Below are 20615 nucleotides of genomic sequence, written 5' to 3' on the forward strand. Positions count from 1 at the left end.
GTACGAGTTATCCAGTTCCTGGTCCTGGTCCTTGTATTGGCTGATTCTTCCTTTTTTTCTTTACTACGTGTCATTGATGTAAAAACAAGAATTGTATTACACTTGAATGTTCATTATATTTATATACGTTTACGGTAACTATGTTAATAAAATGTCATGGTAAATGACGTTCAGTTAAATCATTTCTGCCAGCCCCTCCGTGAGTCCTGATTCTCAGGCAGAACCACTGCTGGTTCCGGCTGAGGTGTTAATTACTATTGAAGGTTTTATGTTTTGGTTTGCTTGCCTCTCTAGAAAAGCGGTACCATGACGAAAAGCTTGAATAATCAACGAAAGTTTTACGTTCTAAGAGTCATAGCGAGGGCTGGCAGAAGCTTTAACGAAGTAAGGAAGCTAGATAATTAGAAAAATGAAATTCATTATTAGGGTCTTTAAATTAAAATGGAAACAAAATAAGGATTTATAGTCAGGATGAATTTAGGATAATAACAACAAAAGTAGAAAATAGTATAAAGCGGCTCGTATTCGTTGCGAATTGGGAAGTAGGGTAGAGAGTGAGTTACTGTCAGAATGTCCTAGAGCTAATTATTGTCATCAGAAACGACAATAAGCTAACGTCAACAGCAACAGTTGTGGTGTACACCCCGATGACATAATCAGAAGATGAACAGTTAGAGAAAGTATATGAGGAACTGACCATGTCACTCAGAATGTGAAGAGAAATTATAACCTTATAATCATGAGGGTCTGGAACGCGGTAGTGAGGGAATCAATAGAAGACTCAGTTACGATAAAGTACGAGATCGAGAGTAAGAATGAGAGAGAAGAAAGGCTACTGAATTGTGCAATCAATTTCAACTTGTAATGGCGGATACACTGTGCAAAAAATCGCAAGAGGAATAGCTGCAGTAGAAATGGCTTGAGGACACAACATTACATCGTACTGCGACAAGATTTCTGCAAGCAGGTATTGAATTTTAAGGCTTGTCGAAGGGCAGATATAGACTCATATTACAATTACTAACGATGAAGCTTAGGCTTAACATTAGGAGAATCACCATTAAGAATTAATGGGGGAAGAAGTACGTTAGGGAAGTACTGAAGAACGTTGAAGTATGTCTCAAGTTCTCCAATGGCATAGATACTCCGACAATGAACATGGCAGTAGACAGGTTTATAGTAGAGGATAGAAAATCCCTAAAGAGGACAGTCACAAAAGGTATATAGACAAATATCGGTACTAGGAAGCCAACTGCGATGAACAACTTTAATACTCAACTTATCGACAAAGAAAGGAAGTAAACTAATGCTCAGGAAAGAAGAGAACACACTAAGTCACTTATAACTAAAATAAATAGGATGTGCTTGGAAGCTAATACAAAATGGGTACTGGAAAAATATGAGCAAACCAGAAAACAAATGGTCGTTAGAAGGACCGATTCAGCACATAAAAATGTCTAAACAACCTTCGGTTGAAATAGAACCCAAGACACCAACATTAAGAGTGCAAGTGGATTTCCACTCCCAAACACAGAGCGGTTGAGAAGCCATTGTTCAGTATTAAGACTGGTGTTTGGCGAGCAGTTTCACGGCCAGTTTAAATTTATAGATCTTCCTGGACATATTTATTTCTGGTAATCCACAAAATAGCTTCGGTGGCTCACTTTCCACCCATTTTCCGTGCTATCTGCCTCATATATTTCGTGACCTATATATTACAAACCCATTGAATAACATAAAATTTCATGACGCCTTTTCACGAAGGCTATCAATTACCGCATTCTACACCTTTCAGTAATTCTATGGAAAGAACTGAACACTTACATTAACACCCAACAAGAAATTGACGATAACTGCCATTACTTCTTCCAACTGTCCGTATACTAAATAAGTTTCTCAGTTCATCGAAAGTTGTAGTGTTTGACCATAAAACGCTGCGCGACAAATTTAATGTTGTAGTTTCAGAGTACTGCGATTGTACTTAATTTTTATGCTTACAGAAGTGGAAGTCGTCAATGTTTTTAATAGCTTGATCCAAACTTGGCGGGTCACTGTTCCGAACCAAGTAACATGCGGAAAAACATCGTCTCTAAGTCAATGACAGATGAATGCAGCAGAGAGTTGAAACCTAGAAGCAACGTCAGCTCAAACCAATACCTATTAACAAAGATAAAAACGTCTTGAGAAGAACAAAATCATTGTTACATTGAAAGTCGAGGTCCAGAATATGAGATAAGTGCTGTGTTTGACAATCAGTGTACGAAGATTCAGCAAAGAGGTAGCAACAGGCGATCCAGCCGCATTGCCGGGTATTTAATTCCCTGCAGCATGTGTGAGTGAAACTACGCGCTCCGCATATAATGTCGCATGGAGCCGCGGATCGTTACAGATAGAACCCAAAGCATTATTTCAGACACTTCTTTTCTGGTATTTTCCCGTCATTTTCCTTCCACTCAGTTCTAGCTGGTATACCAATTTGTGCAATCTGTGACTGCATCAATTAATATCGGCACGATATCATGCATACCTATCATCAGCAAGTCTAACAGCTGGCTTGCATTCACATAAAATGCATTCACCCACTTATTTCTTTCGTCAATAATACCAAGAATATCTTTAGTTCTCTATGACATTTCTTTTTCAACGTCTATTCGACATATAGCGATTCCTCTGACTTAATTGACTTTGACTTTATTACATTATTTCTTGAGTACCCGATGTTTCCTGGATATATATTGATTCCACTCTACTGTTAGTGAATCTCCTCCTTTCCCATCTCTCTGTTCATTTCCTCCTTCGCCCCTCACCCACTCTCTGTCTCCCCCCACCCATTCTCAATCCACCTGCTTCTGTCCCTTTCCCTGTCCATCTCGTCCTATACCTCTCTCTGTCCATCTGCTCATCCCCTCTATTTCTGTCTATCTGCTTCTCCCACCTCTGCCCATCTGCTGCTTCCCACTCTATCCATCTACTTCCATCTTTGTCCATCAGCTACTCTCCAGAATTTCATATTCTCTGCCCCCTTTCTTTACAAATCTCCTCCTACCCTCTCTCTATAGCCGTTTTCTCCCCACCTCTCTCCTTTTCTTCCCGTTCTCAATGATTTTCCTCCTCCCCATTTCTCTATTCCTTCCTTCTTATAACTCTCTAGGCCTTGTTTTTGTCTGTTTCTCCTCCTTCCTTTCTCTGTTCGTTCCCTTGTTCCCTTTCTATGACTATATCCTCCTCCTCCCGATCGGTATTCATCTCTTCCACCTGCTCTATGTCCATTCATCGCCTCCTCTCTCCTTCTCTCTCCACTTTATCACCTCCACCTCAATACAAGGCTGCTGGTTCTTACTCCCACAGTGCATCTTTTCACATCGCAACTAAAACGTGCACCAAATTTGGTGGAAATCGTTGGAAGAGTATAGGGTGAGCTTCTTACACAAGTACTTGTCCACGTATGCATTTTTCAAATAAAATTTACTGATATTTACCTTATCATATATCTATTTATAGAGTTACATCACCACTCATCCCAGAGTTTATGACGTCATAGCCACTGACAGGATTCTGAATCCACTGGCAGGATTCGAACCTGCGACCGAAGCGGTCGCGCGGTTCCAGACTGCAGCGCCTAGAACGGCTCGGCCACAATGGCTGGCGCTACGCAGCGCCTCACAGTACACATGGATGTGAATGGTTATCTCGTGCCCAAGGAATTCGATGAATTTCGGACCTCTGATGTCTAAAATGACGTTATCACCTTGCCTGTTGAGGGCACAGCTTTGAATTTTATATGGGGAGATGACATATGGGCACAACCACGCCGGATACTACATTCGTCTCCATAGATGTCTCTCTACTTCATCTCACAGCGACATACGCAAATTTCGACCAGTTTGGTTGTAAGGAGGATTCATAACTTTTTGTTTGAACAGTCCTTACATTGATGAAGCCTTTCGCGTTAGCAGTCGAGTCAAGGTGTCGTTCTGTGGCAACGTTTCAACGAGATTCCTACTTGTCATCCTCAGACTTTGCATCTTCAAGATTCACCGAGAAATTCAAAATTCGTCTATACTCCTTATAGTACCTATATACACAGATGGAAAAATCGCAACATCATGAAGGAGCTGTGCGGCGCTAACGAAAGCTTTCCCTAATTTACTGCCCTCTAGGAAAGTTCTCGCAATCAAATAATTATAGAGACCGAGAGCCGGTTGATACCCGCTGTGGAAAGCTCTGAGGTATTTAGCGAGCAGTGGAATGTACTGTATATCGGAAAGACAGATTAGAGGACATAGGAGGGGCAGTGTTCATTGCCATTGGCAAAAACATTGTCTGTAAAGAGGTCGAAGTGGAATGCGACAGTGAAGTTACCTGGTCGCACATAGGCTAACAGGTGTAAGTGAAAGAAAGTTCATTACTGGACGTTTTTACTGGCTACCCGATTCCTCTGTGACAGTTCTAGAGTGAATAAAAGAAAGACTATGATCAGTATCTTGTAAATACCGTTCGAATCCTGCCTCGGCCATGGATGTGTGTGATGTCCTTAGGTTAGTTAGGTTTAATTAGTTCTAAGTTCTAGGGGACTGATGACATTATAAGTTAAGTCCCACAGTGCTCAGAGACGTTAGAACCATTTTATAGACAGTGTCAGCATAGAAACTGAGATCAGCGATCATTTTGTCATTATAGCAACTGTAGTTACGAAAGTTAATAAATCAGTAAAGAAGGCTAGGGGAGTGTTTCTGCTAGATAGAGCGGATAAGCAGTTGATAACGTCTCACTTAGTTCGAGTGAAAAGAACATTAATGAATTATGTTCAAAGTTCAACAAGAGTGTTAATAGTGCCTGGTGGGTTATATGCCTTGTACGTAAATAAAGGATGGTAAATACTCACCACGGTTGAGTAACTAAATTCGGAAGATGTTGAAGAAGGAGTGGGCGTGGCACTCTCGTTTCAAAAGAGAGCGCAAAAATGACTAAGAGAGTATAGTAGAAATTGGTGCGTGTATGAAAAGATCTCTTCCATTCAGTCAATAGTTGACCAGTCTAGTGTGCCAGTTGAAGATAGCAAAACGGAAGCCTAAGCTTTAAAATTCGCGTTCAATGAATATTTCACGCAGGAGAATCGTACAAACTGTCATTTGACCGTCGCAAGACTCCCGTATGGACGACACAGTAATAAGCATCCCTGCCGTAGAGAAACAACTAAAAGATTTGAAAGCAAGTATGTCACCAGGTCAAGAATTGAAACCCAATATGATTTTATAAATGGTACCCTACGGCATTGGTCTCATACCTATTTTACGTTTATCGCAAATCTCTCGCGCAGCACAAAGTCCCAAGTGACTGGAAGAAAGCGCAGGTGACTCCTGTCTGTAAAAGGGGTAAAAGAACGGATCCGCAAAATTACAGAACAACATCCGTAACATCGGTTTGCTGCAGAATCTTTGAAGGCATTCTCAGTTAGAATAAAATAAATTTTCTTGAAAAAATCTTACTTCCACGGATAAGAGTGATTTTAGAAAGCATCACTCTTGCGAAACTCAGCATGCCGTTTTCGCATACAACATTTGTATACTGCGAACTATGGATGAAGTACAACAGGTTGATTCCGTATTTATAGCTTTCCGGAAAGCATTTGACACGGTGGCCCAATGCAGGCGGTTAACGAAGGTATGAGCTTATGAAATAAGTTTATTGATATGCGAGTAACCCAAAGACTTCTTAAGTATTAGATCCCAGTATGTTGTTCCCGACGGCGAGTGTTCGTCAGAGACAAGAATATCAACAGGAGTGCCCCTGTGAAGTGTGACAGGACTGATGTTGTTCTCTATGTACGTAAATGGTCTGGCAGACGGGATGAGCAGATATCTGCAGTTGTTTTCTGATGATGCCGTGATGTACGTTAAGGTGTCGAAGTTCAGTGGCTGTGGGAAGGTACAAGATTAATTAGACAACATTTCTAGTTCGTGTGGTGAATGACAACAAACTCAATATGTGCGAAAATGTAACATAATGCGGATGAGTCGGAAAAACAAACATGGAATATTCGGATATAGCATAGGTAGTGTGGTGCTTGACAGAGTGACGTCTTTTAAGTATCTGGGCCCAATGGTGCAAAGCAATATCAAATGGAACGAGTATGCGAGGACTGCGGTAAGGAAGGCGAATGAGAGGCTTCGGTTTATTGGGAAAATTTTGGGGAACTGTGGTTCATATGTAAAGGAGACTGCATATAGTACGCTGGTGCGACCTATTCTGGAATACTGCACGGGTATCTAGGACCCGTACCAGGTCGGGTTGAAGGAGGGCATCGAATCAATTTAGAGGCGGGCTGCTAGATTTGTTACCGATAGGTTCTAACAATACGTAAATGTTACGCACATGCTTCTGGAACTCAAATGGGGATCCCTGGAAGGAAGGTGACTTCCTTTTCGCAGACGCTTCTGAAAATTTGGAGGACCCGCGTTTGAATCTGACTGCCGACAGATTCTTCTGCTGCCGTAAGGATCACAAAGATATACGAGAGTTTAGGTTTCATACGGTGGCATATAGGTAGTAGTTTCACCCTCGATGTATTTGCGAGTTGAACAGAAAAGTAAATGACTGTAGTGGTACAGAGTACCATTCACGTACGGTGCCTTGTAGAGTATCGATGTAGAAGTAGAATGTTGGGAAGCATGATTCTACATCTGTAAGATGATGTCTATTAAAATTTCACGCATAACTGGTGGGGGGGGGGGGGGGGGCGCTAGGTAGCACCAATACGTGGATGCAAATCAGGTAGGTTAAAATACGCGCTGTAATGGTCGTGAACGTTAGTCACCTTTGAGACTAGACGTGGCGAGTTAATGTTAGTCAAGAATGACTTCAAGGTGACAAAGACACCATTATCAACATTCACTGAACTTGAACGAGGCCGTGTAATAGCGCTGCTATATGGCAGAAAGACTTGGCAGGAACGTACCCACAGGACATGATTGCTAGCAGCGGTGGTCACAAGTATGTATGGTCGCAAGAAGGGATCCGGAGAGCCACGTGGCACTACCGAGAAGCGTATAGTTCTGGTGCATGGTACTGCATCTGAAGCATCGATTTGAGTCGTAGTTGGCACTACAGTGCCACAAAAACTGCTACAAATCGCTTACTTTAAGTATAGCTCCGAGCAAGTCATGCTCTAGTGCAGATTCCACTGACCCCAAACCATTGCAGGTGTCAAACGACAGTTCACTAGAGTGCGGATTGGAAGTCTGTTGTGTTTTCTGGTGGCAGCCAGTTGTGTCTAGGTGTCAGTAATGACCGTGTGTTGCTTAGAAGGAGGCAAGATAAGGAAGGGTCTGCAACCAACGTATCTGAGTGTCACATATGAGTGTCATTGTCATTGGACTTACACCTGGAATTATGATCTGGGGTGTGTTTAAGTGTGGCAGAAGTAGTACTCTCGTGGTTATCTCACGCTGTCTGACTACAAATTTGTACATCATTCTGGTGATTCGACATGTTGTGTTTCACCAACAGTATCCCAGGCGGTGATTTCCAACAGGATAACGCTCTCCATCCTACCACTGTAGCCCAACATGCTGTACAGAGTGTCGACATGTGGCCTTGTCCTGCTCAATCGTCAGATCTGACTCCAATCGAGAGCATATGGGACATCACCGGACAACTCCAGCATCGTTTACAAAAAGCATTAACCGTTCCTGTGTTGACTGGCCAAGTGCAACAGTCGTGGAACTTCATCCCACAAACTAACATCCTGAACCACTACAACGCAATACGTACACGTTTGCATGCTTCCACTCCACATTCTACCGGTTACACCGGTTATTAATATATTTCGTATTACCAATTTTTTATCTCTTACTTACAATCACCTGTCATCTCGCAATGTCAAGAATGGAAACATGTTAACTAGACAAATGTATTCCTGAAGTTTCATTACTCTACATTAATCACACTACTGACCATTAAAACTGCTACACCACGAAGATGACATGCTACAGACGCGAAATTTAACCGAGAGGAACAAGAAGCTGTGATGTGCAAATGATTAGCCTTTCACAACATTCACACAAGGTTGGCACCGGTGGCGACACCTACAACGTGCTGACATGAGGAAAGTTTCAAGCAGATTTCTCATACACAAACAGCAGTTGACTGGCGTTGCCTGGTGAAACGTTGTTGTGATGTCTCGTGTAAGGAGGCGAAATGCGTACCATCACGTTTCCCACTTTGATAAAGGTCGGATTGTAGCCTATCGCGATTGCGGTTTATCGTATCGCGACATTGCTGCTTTCGTTGGTCGAGATCCAATGACTGTTAGCAGAATATGGAATCTGTGGGTTCAGGAGGGTAGTACGGAACGCAGTGCTGGATCCTAAAGAACTCGTATCACTAGCAGTCGAGATGACAGGCATATTATCCGCATGGCTGTAAGGCATCGTACAGCCACGTCTAGATCGGTGAGTCAAAAGATAGGAACGTCTGCAAGACATCAACCATCTGCACGCACAGCTCGACGACGTTTGCAAGAACATGGACTATCAGCTCGGAGACCATGGCTGCGGTTACCCTTGACGCTGCATCACAAAGAGGAGAGCCTGCGACAGTGTACTCAACGACAAACCTGGGTGCACGAATGGCAAAACGTCATTTTTTCTCATGAATCCAGGTTCTGTTTACAGCCTCGTGATGGTCGCATCCGTGTTTGGCGACATCGCGGTGAGCGCACACTGGAAGCGTGTATTCGTCATCGCTGTACTGGCGTATCACCCAGTATTGGTTGTCAATTGATACACGTCTCGGTCACCTTTTGTTCGCATTGACGGCACTGTGAACAGTGGACGTTACATTTCAGATGTGTTACGACCCGTGGCTCTAACCTTTATTCGATCCCGGCGAAACCCTACACTTCAGCAGGGTAATGCACGACTGCGTGTTGCAGGTCCTGTAGGGGCCATTATGGATAGAAAAAATGTTTGACTGCTGTCCTGGCCTGCGCATTCTACAGATCTCTCACCAATTGAAAACGTCTGGTCAATGTTGGCCGAGCAACCTGCTCGTCTCAATACGCTAGTCACTACTCTTGATCAACTGTGGTATCGTGCTGAAGCTGCATGGGCAGCTTTACCTGTACACGCCATCTAAGCTCTGTTTGACTCAATGCCCAGGCGTATCAAGGCCGTTATTACGGACAGAGGTGGTTGTTCTGGGTACTGATTTCTCAGGATCTATTCCGTGAAAATGTAATCACATGTCAGTTCTAGTATATTAGTCCAATGAACACCCGTGTATTATCTGCATTTATTCTTGGTGTAGAAGTTTCAATGGCCAGTAGTGTATATTTTAGTGTTGTAAGTTTTTCCCGTTAGTGCACATAATTCAGTTTGCACGGAACCCTTAGATCGTGAGATCTATTAGCGCTTATAAGTTTTTTTTGTTTTTTTTTTTTTTTTTTGAGACATTAAAAACGTGGCAATGTTCTGAGCTAACTTACAATTGAAGGACTTGCTCTCAGCTGTTCAGCCAAACGAATTTATTTTTAGGTAATGTAGAAGGGAAAGTACTACTTAGTATATTTGTATCATTAAAGTACACACGATTGAACAATTCTGCAAACTGTTGTTAATCTCATTCGGATAATTTGTATCAGAGAACTACTGTAAAAGTAGCTTGTATTAAAAGATGACTGATGAGAGTTGCGGGAGTGGCTGAAGTTGTTAACAGGAAAGGAGGAGCACTAGGGTCTGCTCTTGCTAACGCTACGTAAATGGGTTTCCAAGTAGAAGTCACACAGGGCTGTCTCGAAATTATGGTGTGCTGCCCAGAAGGGACGGTGGGAGCTCGGCTGCAGTAAAATTCACGTGGTAGGATTACAGTGTTTTACGTCCTCCTCCAATTTATCCTTCATAAGGGAAAGCCGACGTAAGGGCGTCGCTGCGCCGGTAAAACGCACCAAAAGGAAACAGGAGCGGGGCGAGCCCGTGTCCTCGGTCCGGCGCGGAGAGTCCGCGATGGGCCGCGGCCGGCATTACTCCGACAAGCTGGCAGTAAAAGTCAGCCCGCGGCGCCACACCACACCGGACCGGCTCCAATTTATTCGCCGTAAGTTTGCGCGGGGGAGCGGCGACAAGGCAGGCGCGCCTTAATGCCGGCTCCTCCAGGGAGACGCGCAGGCGGGGGCGGCGGGGGCGGAGGATGAAAAACGGCGGCGGGCCGCGGCTTTACGGCAGGTGGGCGCGCCTGATTGGCTGGCAGCGTTTTATGCGCCGCCGGCCAACTGCAAACTGCACTGTGTGGCCACCGGGGCGAGCAGCCTGCGGGCTCGCCCCAGTCGGAGTGACCGCCGCTAGGGGGCCGCAGCGACAGCGCCACAAGCCGCCCGCTGGCCCAGTAGGTGCACCTGGCCGGCACTGCGAGGGGCGTCCAATAAGATAACCAACACGTTTTTTTTTTCCTGAAGCAGGTTGGCTTTATGCATGGTCCAAACACATCTACATCTACGTGATTACTCTGCTATTCACAATAAAGCGCCTGGCATGAGGGTTCAATGAACCACCTTCAAGCTGTCTCTCCACTGTTCTACTCTAGAACGCCACGCGGGAAAAACCAGCACTTAAATTATTTTGTGCGAGTCCTGATTTCTCTCATTTTATCGTGAACGGAATGGATACTGTCTTGAAAGGAGGATAAAAGATGATCAACAAAAGCTACAGAAAAATGCTGAAGATTAAATGGGTAGATCACATAACTAATGAAGCGGTATTGAATAGGATTGGGGAGAAGAGAAGTTTGTGGTACAACTTGACTAGAAGAAGGTATCGGTTGGTAGGACATGTTCTGAAACATCAGGGGATCACCAGTGGAATGTAGTCGAATTAAGTCGGGTGATGCTGAGGGATTTAGATTAGGAAATGAGACACTTAAAGTAGTAAAGGAGTTTTGCTATTTTGGGAGCAAAATAACTGATGATGATCGAAGAAGAGAGAATATAAAATGTAGACTGGTAATGGGAAGGAAAGCATTTCTGAAGAAGAGAAATTTGTTAACATCGAGTATAGATTTAAGTGTTAGGAAGTCATTTGTGAATGTATTTGCAAGGAGTGTAGCCATGTATGGAAGTGAAACATGGACGATAAATAGTTTGGACAAGAAGAGAATAGAAGCTTTTGAAATGTGGTGCTACAGAAGAATGCTGAAGATTAGATGGGTAGATCGCGTAAGTACTTCCTCAGGTATTGAATAGGATTGGGGAGAAGAGAAGTCTCTGGCACAACTTGACTAGAAGAAGGGTTTGGTTGGTAGGACATGTCCTGAGGCATCAAGGGATCACAAATGTAGCACTGGAGGGCAGCGTGGAGGTTAAAAATCGTAGAGGGAGACCAAGAGATGAATATACTAAGCAGATTCAATAGGATGTAGGTTGCAGTAGGTACTGGAAGACGAAGAATCTTGCACAGGATAGAGCAGCATGGAGAGCTGCATCAAACCAGTCTCAGGACTGAAGACTACAACAACAACAACATCGTGATGGTCATTTCTCCCTATGTATGTGGGTGCCAACAGAATGTTTTTGCAATCAGAGGAGAAAACTGGGGATTGAAATTTCCTGAGAAGATCCCGTCGCAACGAAAAACGCCTTTGTTTTAATGATTGCCACTCCAATTCACATAACGTGTCTGTGACACTATCTCCCATATTTCATGATAATACAAAACGAGCTCATCTTCTTTGTACTCTCATCCATCAGTCCAACCTGATGCGGATCCCACACCGCACAGCAATACACCAGAATAGAGCGGACAAGCGTTGTGTAAGCAGTCTCTTTAGTAGAGTTGTTGCACCTTCTAAGTGTTCTTCCAGTGAATCGCAGTCTTTGGTTTCCTTTACCCATAGTATTATCTATGTGGACGTTCCAATTTAGGCTATTTTTAATTGTAATACCTAAGTATTTAGCTAAATTTACAGCTTTCAGATTTGTGTAACTTCTCGCAGTATCGAAATTTAGCTGATTTCCTTTAGTACTCCTGTGAATAACTTCACACTTTTCTTTATTCATGGTCAATTGCCACTTTTGACACCATACAGATATCTTATCTAAATCATTTTGATCATCTGATGCCTTTACAAGGCGGTAAATGTCAGCATCATCTACAAACAATCTAATACGGATGTGAGATTGTCTCCTATGTAGTTAAAAATGGTTCAAATGGCTCTGAGCACTATGGGACTTAACATCTGAGGTCATCAGTCCCCTAGACTTAGAACTACTTAAACCTAACTAACCTAAGGACATCACACACATAGATGCCCGAGGCAGGATTCGAAACTGCGACCGTAGCAGTCGCGCGGTTCCTGACTGAAGCGCCTAGAACCGCTCAGCCACCGCGGCCGGCTATGTAGTTAATATAGATCAGGAACAATAGAGGGCCTGTAACACTTCCTTGGGGAACGCCGGATATGACTTCTGTTTTACTCGATGACTTTCCGTCTATTACTACGAACTGTGACCTCTCTGACACGAAATCACGAATCCAGTAGCACAACTGAGGCGATACTCCGTAAGTACGCACTTTGGTTAAAATACGCTTTTGAGGAACGGTGTCTAAAGCCTTCTGGAAATTTAAAAATACTGAATCAATTTGACAACCTCTGTCGATATCACTTATTACTTCATGAGTATAAAGATCTAGTTGTGTTTCACAAGAACGTTATTTTCTGAATTCGTGCTGACTATATGTCAATAAATTGTTTTCTTCGAGGTGCTACATAATGTTCGAGTACAGTGTATGTTCCAAAACCATAATGCAAATCGACGTTAATGATATAGGCCTGTAATTCAGCGGATTACTCCTACCTCCCATTTTGAGTGTTGGTGTAACTTCAGCAATTTTCCAGTGTTTAGGTATGGATTTTTCTGTGAGGGAGTGGTTGTATATAATTGCTAAATACGGAGCTACTTTACCAGCTTATTCTGAGAGGAATCTGATATACAATCTGGACCTGATTCCTTGCCTTTATTAAGTGACTTCAGCTGCTTTGTTACACCGCGAATATCTACTTCTATGTTTCTCATCTTGGCAGTTGTAATTGATGGAAATTCAGGAATATTTACTTCGTCTTCTTTGGTGAAAGAGTTTCGGAATCCCGTGTGGTATAGTGGCACTGTCATCAGTGACTTCATTGTTGTTATCGCACAGTGAATATACTGATTGCGTCTTGCCACTGGTGTGCTTTATGTATGACCAGAATCTCTTTGGGTTTTATGCCGGATTTCAAAACAGAATTTTGTTGTGGAAATTATTAAAAGCATCTCGCATTGTAGTACGCGCTTTATCTCGAACTTCTGTAAAACTGCCAATCTTGAGGATTTTGCGTTCTTTTAAATTTGGCATGCGTTTTTCGTTGCTTCTGCTGCAACCATCTGACACGTTTTGTGTAACATGGGGGTCAGTACAATCACTTATTAAGTTATGTGGTATTGTTAATTGCTGTCGATAATATCTCTTTGAAAACATTCCAAAACATTTCTACAGTTTCATGATCAGATCAGAAGGAGTGAAGACTGTCTCTTACAAAAGCGTTAAGAGCATTTTTATCAGCTTTTTTAAAATGGATATACTTTCGATTATTTTTGATGGTTGTAGGTGTTAAGGTATTCAGCCTAGCAGCAGCTGCCTTGTAGTCGCTAATTCCTGTATTCGTCACAATACTCACTATTTGTCCAGGATTAATTGTTGCTGAAAGCTCAAGTTGCTTTCGCAACCATTTACGCTTCGAGAGGGCTCATGAACTAATTGTTCAAAATAATTTTCTGAGAAAGCATTCAGCATAATTTCGGATGACGTTTTATGCCTGCCACCGGCTTTAAACGTATAATTTTTCCAGCACAACGAGGGTAGATGGAAGTCACCATCGACTATAATTGTATGAGCGGGGTACTTATTTGAAATGAGGCTCAAATTTTCTTTGAACTGTTCAGCGAATATATTTTCTGAACCGGGAGGTCGGAAAAGCGATTCAATTAATAGTTTAGTCCGATTGCCAGGTATAACCTCTACTCATACTATTTCACACGAACTATGTACTTTAGTTTCGCTACAAGGCAAACTACCTCTGACAGCAATAAACACTCCACCACCAACTGTTTGAGCACTTTTCGGCTGAACGTATTTCCGGCTTCAGCCAGCTCTCTGTACCTACAAATATTTGAACTTCAGTGCTTTCTATTAGGGCTTGGAGGGCTCTGGTTCTTTCCCAACACAATTACGACAATTTACAAGTACAGTACCAATCATCTCTACAACCACCCTACTTTGTTTTACCTTCCACTTTTAGACACAGCCCTCTTCTGTGGTTCCCTGAGCCCTTTCTTACCTATAAAAACCGTCCAGCTCCTTTCACACAGCCCCCGCTACCCGTATAGCCGCCTCCTGTGTGTAGTGGACTCCTGACCTGTTAAGCGAAACCCGGTAACGCACCACCCGATGGCGCAGGTCAAGGAATCTGCAGCGTACTAGGTCACAGAACCGCCTGAGCTTCTGATACGGACCCTGCACTCGGATCTGCACCAAAGTCGGTTCTATCGACGATGCTGCAGATGGTGAGCTCCGTTTTAATCTCGGAAGCAAGACTGGCAGTCTTTACCATTTCAGCTAGCCGCCCGAAACCAGACACAATCTGCTCCTGTCCAAAGCGACACACGTCATTGGTACCGACATGAGCCACCACCTGCAGTTGGCTGCACCCTGTACTTTCGTGGCATCCGGAAGCACCCTTTCCACATCCGGAATGATTCGCCCCGGAATGCACACGGAGTGCAGACTTTCTTCCTTCCCCTCCTTGGCAGCCATGTTCCTAAGGCATCCCATTTCGCGCCTAACGTTGGAGCTCCCAACTACCAGCAAACCCACCCTCTGTGAATGCTTAGACTTTGCGGGCCGAGAAGTTTCCTCTGGAACAGCGTGGACGACTGCATCCGGCTCAGCCACAGATAAAGCCCGAAACCTGTTCGTCGATCGAACCGGGGAGGCCCTATGATCGACCCCTCGGAAAGTTTTTTCTGCCTGCCAGATTTTGGAATGCACTCGACCTCAGGTGAGGGGTCAACCTCAGTTCAAGCAGCAACTGGTGCTGTCACAACAGTGGAGGGTTCGGAGGACCCATGGGACATGCTCGACGTCTCTGGCATCCCTGCGTTCGATCCCCCACATTGACACCCCGTGGCAGCAGCCTCAAGCTGTGTGACAGAAGCCAATGCAGCCTGGAGCTATGAGCTAAGGGTAGCAAACTCAGCTCACATCTGTATACAACAGTTACAGTTCCTATCCATTACTGCAGTCGCTCCTGTTTGAAGCTCTCAAAAATATATAACAAGCTGAAACTTCCTGGCAGATTAAAACTGTATGCCCGACCGAGACTCGAACTCGGGACCTTTGACTTTCGCGGGCAAGTGCTCTACCATCTGAGCTACCGAATCACGAGATGGTAGAGCACTTTCCCGCGAAAGGCAAAGGTCCCTAGTTCGAGTCTCGGTCGGGCGCACAGTTTTAATCTGCCAGGAAGTTTCATATCAGCGCACACTCTGCTGCAGAGTGAAAATCTCATTCTGGAGCCATATAACAAGCTAACGGTGTACTCGCCTTATTAGTAGCAGGAATTCGCGGTGTGCTCTCGATGACGGTCTAACCGTATTATACTTTTGTGTTCAAACCCCATTTTTCAACTTAAACTCCATTCAATTTAGCGCCCTTACACCACCATACCGGGAGAGCCTCTATGCCCGCATGCCATCACTCTACTAGTCGACGTCATAGCCAATGTCTAATCTCCCCATCTTACCAGTACTGCTTGACGCTAAGTGCCATCTTAATTGGGCAAAACACACGGAGGTCGGAACATTCGCGATCCAGGCTGCAGGTTGGGTGAAGAACAGTCCAATGAAGTTTTGTAACCTCCTCTCGAATTTGTAGACTTGTGCTAGACCTTGCATTGTCATGGAGGAGGACGACATTTGGTTTTTTGTGGTGACGAACATGCTGGAGTCGTTACTTCAATTTCCTGACGTCAGCACAATACACTTTCGAGCTGATCGCTGCAGCATGAGGGAGGAGATCAGAGTAATCCCTTCAGAATCCAAGTAGACCATCGCCATGGTTCAAATGGTTCAAATAGCTCTGAGCACTATTGGACTTACCAGCTGAGGTCGCCAGTCCCCAAGACTTAGAACTACTTAAACCTGACTAACCTAAGGGCATCACACACATCCATGTCCGAGGAAGGATTAGAACCTGCGACAGTAGCGGTCTCGCGGTTCCAGATTGAAGCGCCTAGAACCGCTCGGCCACACTGGCCGGCACAATCGCCATGTCCTTAGCGTCTAAGTGTTCGGCTATGATATTTTTCTTCGGAGGACAGATGGTGTGGCGTCTCTGTTGCTGTTGCTGTATTGTTTCCGGTTCGAAATGATGAACCCATGTTTGGTCGGCTGTGACGACGTCTGACAAAAAATTGTCACGATCAGCCCCTTAAGGCCCAGGCATTTCCCACAGATGATCCTTCGTTGCTCTTTATGGTCTTCTGTTGGACTGCGAGAAACCTAGCGGGCACATATCTTGTAAGGTATTAGAAGGTTAAGACTAACAAAAATCAAATTAAAACAGCCCGTACGGGGAATTATATTAGAATATAAGACACCGAGTGTAGTAAATTAGTTTTGCTATTTCAACAGCAAAATAAAAAATTGATGGTCCAAACAAAAAGGGCATCAAATGCAGCCTAGCAGTTGAAAGCAAAGCGCTTGTAAAGAGAGACAAATTCGTTAGCTTCGACCACACATTTTTATATTTCTAACGACATTTGTATAAGTATTTGTTTGGAGTTTTGCCTTATGTGGATGCGTATCATGTTAAATAAACAAACCAGACAATAGCAGAATAGTTGCTTTTGTTATGTGTTGTTACAGAATAATGTTCAAGAATGCATGGGTAGGTCTAGTAGGTAGCGAAGAAGTAGTAGACCTCAAAAAACTGTTGGATTTCAACGGGGACAAAACCAATATGGCATGGCTTTACTAAAAGAAGGACTAGGGCTACAGTACACATCCCGATGCAGCAACGACAAGTTACTTTCGTACCGCAGTGGCGTGTGTGGGGTAGAAATTGTTGACTGTTTCAGTAGTTGTCAGAGTTGAAGTGGCTTGCACAGGATATCCTTGCGTGGGGAAATGCGTCACACTGATGAACACAGCAGAAGCGGATTCCCTTTATTTAACTGTCATGTAGTAGCGTTCATTCATGGTGCTGGAGGTCACCGTAGTGTGTCGACAGATAACTTACACCTGCATCTTTTATTATCTGCGTCACGTCTGCCTGCAATTTATTACTCACCTGGTCGGTCCCACCAGTAAACTTCCACTATGCCGTCACGAAATGAATGAAGAGGACAAATGAAATGAAATATGCGTATGGCATTTTTGTCTAGGAGTCCCTGTCTGGGGAGTTCGACGCCTCGAGCAACTCTCTTTATTTGACTCCACATCGGCGACTTCAGCGTCGATGATGATGAAATGGTGATGTAGACAACACACACAACTAATTTGTATGGAGAAAATCCTCGACCCGGGCGGGAATCGAGCCCGGTGCAACATTTAGGTCAAGTAATGTGTAAGCTTAGGGACTGTTAATTCCCATAAGCTTTCACACACATTTGAACATTTTCTTCCTAAACTGTTTCCCTTCACCAGCGCCATATCCCTTGAGCATAAAAAATAGTCACACACGATGTTTGTATTCCACGTTCCCTGGAATCTGTTTTCCATCTCCGTAATGTTCTCGTGGAACCATTCTTCTTGTTCTTTACTAACACTGGCAAGGTTCACGGGGAAAATAATCAATATGTGATATAGAAAATGAGTCTTCATTTTCTTGTTACATCATAATTTAATGAAAATCTACCATGGTTTTGTTCAAATGGCTCTAAGCACTATCGAACTTAACATCTGATGACATTAGTCCCCTAAATTTAGAATAACTTAAACCTAACTAACTTAAGGACATCACACATATCCATGCTCGAGGCAGGATTCAAACCTTCGACCGTAGCACCAGTGCGGTTCCGGACTGAAGGGCCTAGAAACACTCTGCCGCAGCGACCGCCGATCGAGAGTCAGTAACGCTAACTAGAAGACCATGAGTTTGAACTGGAGTCCCAGTTGGAAGAGCTACTCAAATAACACTCGTTCAGTCCTGAGTAAGTACAAAGAGGATGTACAAGTTACAGCAGAGAAAGACATCGGCGGTGGTGTTGATGCAGTCTGACTGATTAAGGAAACTGAAGTTCCAGTTGTATGAGTTGGTTATATTACGGCGAAAATTCAAGCGCCGGCACGCTAGTCGGGAACGATAGAGAAGAGATGGCTGTGAGAAGACGCCAGACAATCGCACACTGACCGACCGCTCTCCAGGACGACAACGTGACCGCAACGGCCCCTATGTGAAGAGGGCACAAGCGCCCGACTGGTCGCGGCCCAGTTGAAGAGTAGCTTCAAGGATAGGCACTTGTATAGCACCGACTTAGAATAGTTTATGCTGAAGAACATTAATTTTTAGTATGTCAGGTATTGTCATGTATTCCTTTCGTAATAAAACTCATTATTTGTTTGAATGTTGTCTAGCGATCTGGGAAAGCAGTTATCCTAGACGCCAAATATTTGACGACTAGGCTGGATTTAACAGGTTACGTATTTTTATTCAACACCCTTTCAATCCTGAGTACGTGGAAACTAAGATTATGTTTTAGCGGAGAAAGACAACGGTGGTGGTGTTGTTGAAAACTCGAGACTGATTGTGGAAATTCGAGTTCTTACGATCTGGTTAATCATTTTTATTTAATATTATTTCAGGTAAGAGAATGAACAAACTGCAATTATATTTTAGTAAAGAAACTCATGACTGTTTATGAAACTCGAGTCCCAAGTATATGAGATGGTCAAATATTTTTATTTAACACTGTTTCAGTCCTGAGTATGTACAAACTACGATTACGTTTTAGCAGAAGAAGACATCGTCGATGGGTAACTACGAAAGTCATTCTGATAATGTCGTAATGAACACATTAAGAAAACGACTCGCTACACATCACCCTCTTGGAGATTACCTTTTCTCTTCTTCGTTTATTGACTTATTTAACTTATAAATACTTGGACTTTCCGACCCTCTCTTATACCTAACCAACCATTATACACATATTATGTTATCTTCATTATCATAAATATCTTATAAGTAGCATCTAACGCAAGACCACATTTAATCGCTCCAATAGTGAAGAAAAGAAACAGTTTTGTACGGTTCATTGAGACTAAAGGAAGACAGATGGGTTGGAAAATGGAGAGAGACAAGAACGTAGTAATACACAGTTAACAATGACTGGAGTAAAGATTGTGGCATGACTGACTGAGGAACGTAAAGAAAAGGAAGCGTTACATGGAGAAGACGGAACATTTTCTTTAATGTTTAACAGAGGGAAAACGGGTCAAATACATTAATTATTTTTGGGAAAACGTTATGATGGCGACAAAAGAAAGCTATTAAGTATCTTTTTAAAGGCAACGGGGCACTGATTGTGCGCTGAAAGCGGGTAACTTGTTCTAGAAGAGGAAGGCAGCCACAGAGAAAGAGTCTTTCATTGTTTTCGTTTTATGATACGTCACTGCTAGGATGCTAGGTAAGTGAAACTTTGTGTTTAGATTATGATCAGTCGATAAGTACTTAAACTCTGAAGGGAAATTTTTGGATGCAAACGCAATGATCTCGATTAAGCAAACATAGCCTGTAATAGTCACATAACTGGTGTGGCCTCATCCAATCTAAATAAGTGTATGTATCACAGACACGTTCTGAGTGGAAGATGCAGCACACAATCATCGACTATTGGTCTCACAATACTTGCCTTGTTGGATTACATCACACTAGTGGAAATATAGTACAACGAGTGATTGTTCAAGGTTACGTTCCACATCCTGTGGAAATACACTCCTGGAAATGGAAAAAAGAACACATTGACACCGGTATGTCAGACCCACCACATTTGCTCCGGACACTGCGAGAGGGCTGTACAAGCAATGATCACACGCACGGCACAGCGGACACACCAGGAACCGCGGTGTTGGCCGTAGAATGGTGCTAGCTGTGCAACATTTGTGCACCGCCGCCGTCAGCCAGTTTGCCGTGGCATACGGAGCTCCATCGCAGTCACTGGTAGCATGCCGCGACAGCGTGGACGTGAACCGTATGTGCAGTTGACGGACTTTGAGCGAGGGCGTATAGTGGGCATGCGGGAGGCGGGTGGACGTACCGCCGAATTGCTCAACACGTGGGGCGTGAGGTCTCCACAGTACATCGATGTTGTCGCCAGTGGTCGGCGGAAGGTGCACGTGCCCGTCGACCTGGGACCGGACCGCAGCGACGCACGGATGCATGCCAAGACCGTAGGATCCTACGCAGTGCCGTAGGGGACCGCACCGCCACTTCCCAGCAAATTAGGGACACTGTTGCTCCTGGGGTATCGGCGAGGACCATTCGCAACCGTCTCCATGAAGCTGCGCTACGGTCCCACACACTGTTAGG

This window comes from Schistocerca gregaria, chromosome 2, assembly GCF_023897955.1.
Source record: "Schistocerca gregaria isolate iqSchGreg1 chromosome 2, iqSchGreg1.2, whole genome shotgun sequence".
Taxonomy (NCBI): Eukaryota; Metazoa; Arthropoda; class Insecta; order Orthoptera; family Acrididae; genus Schistocerca; species Schistocerca gregaria.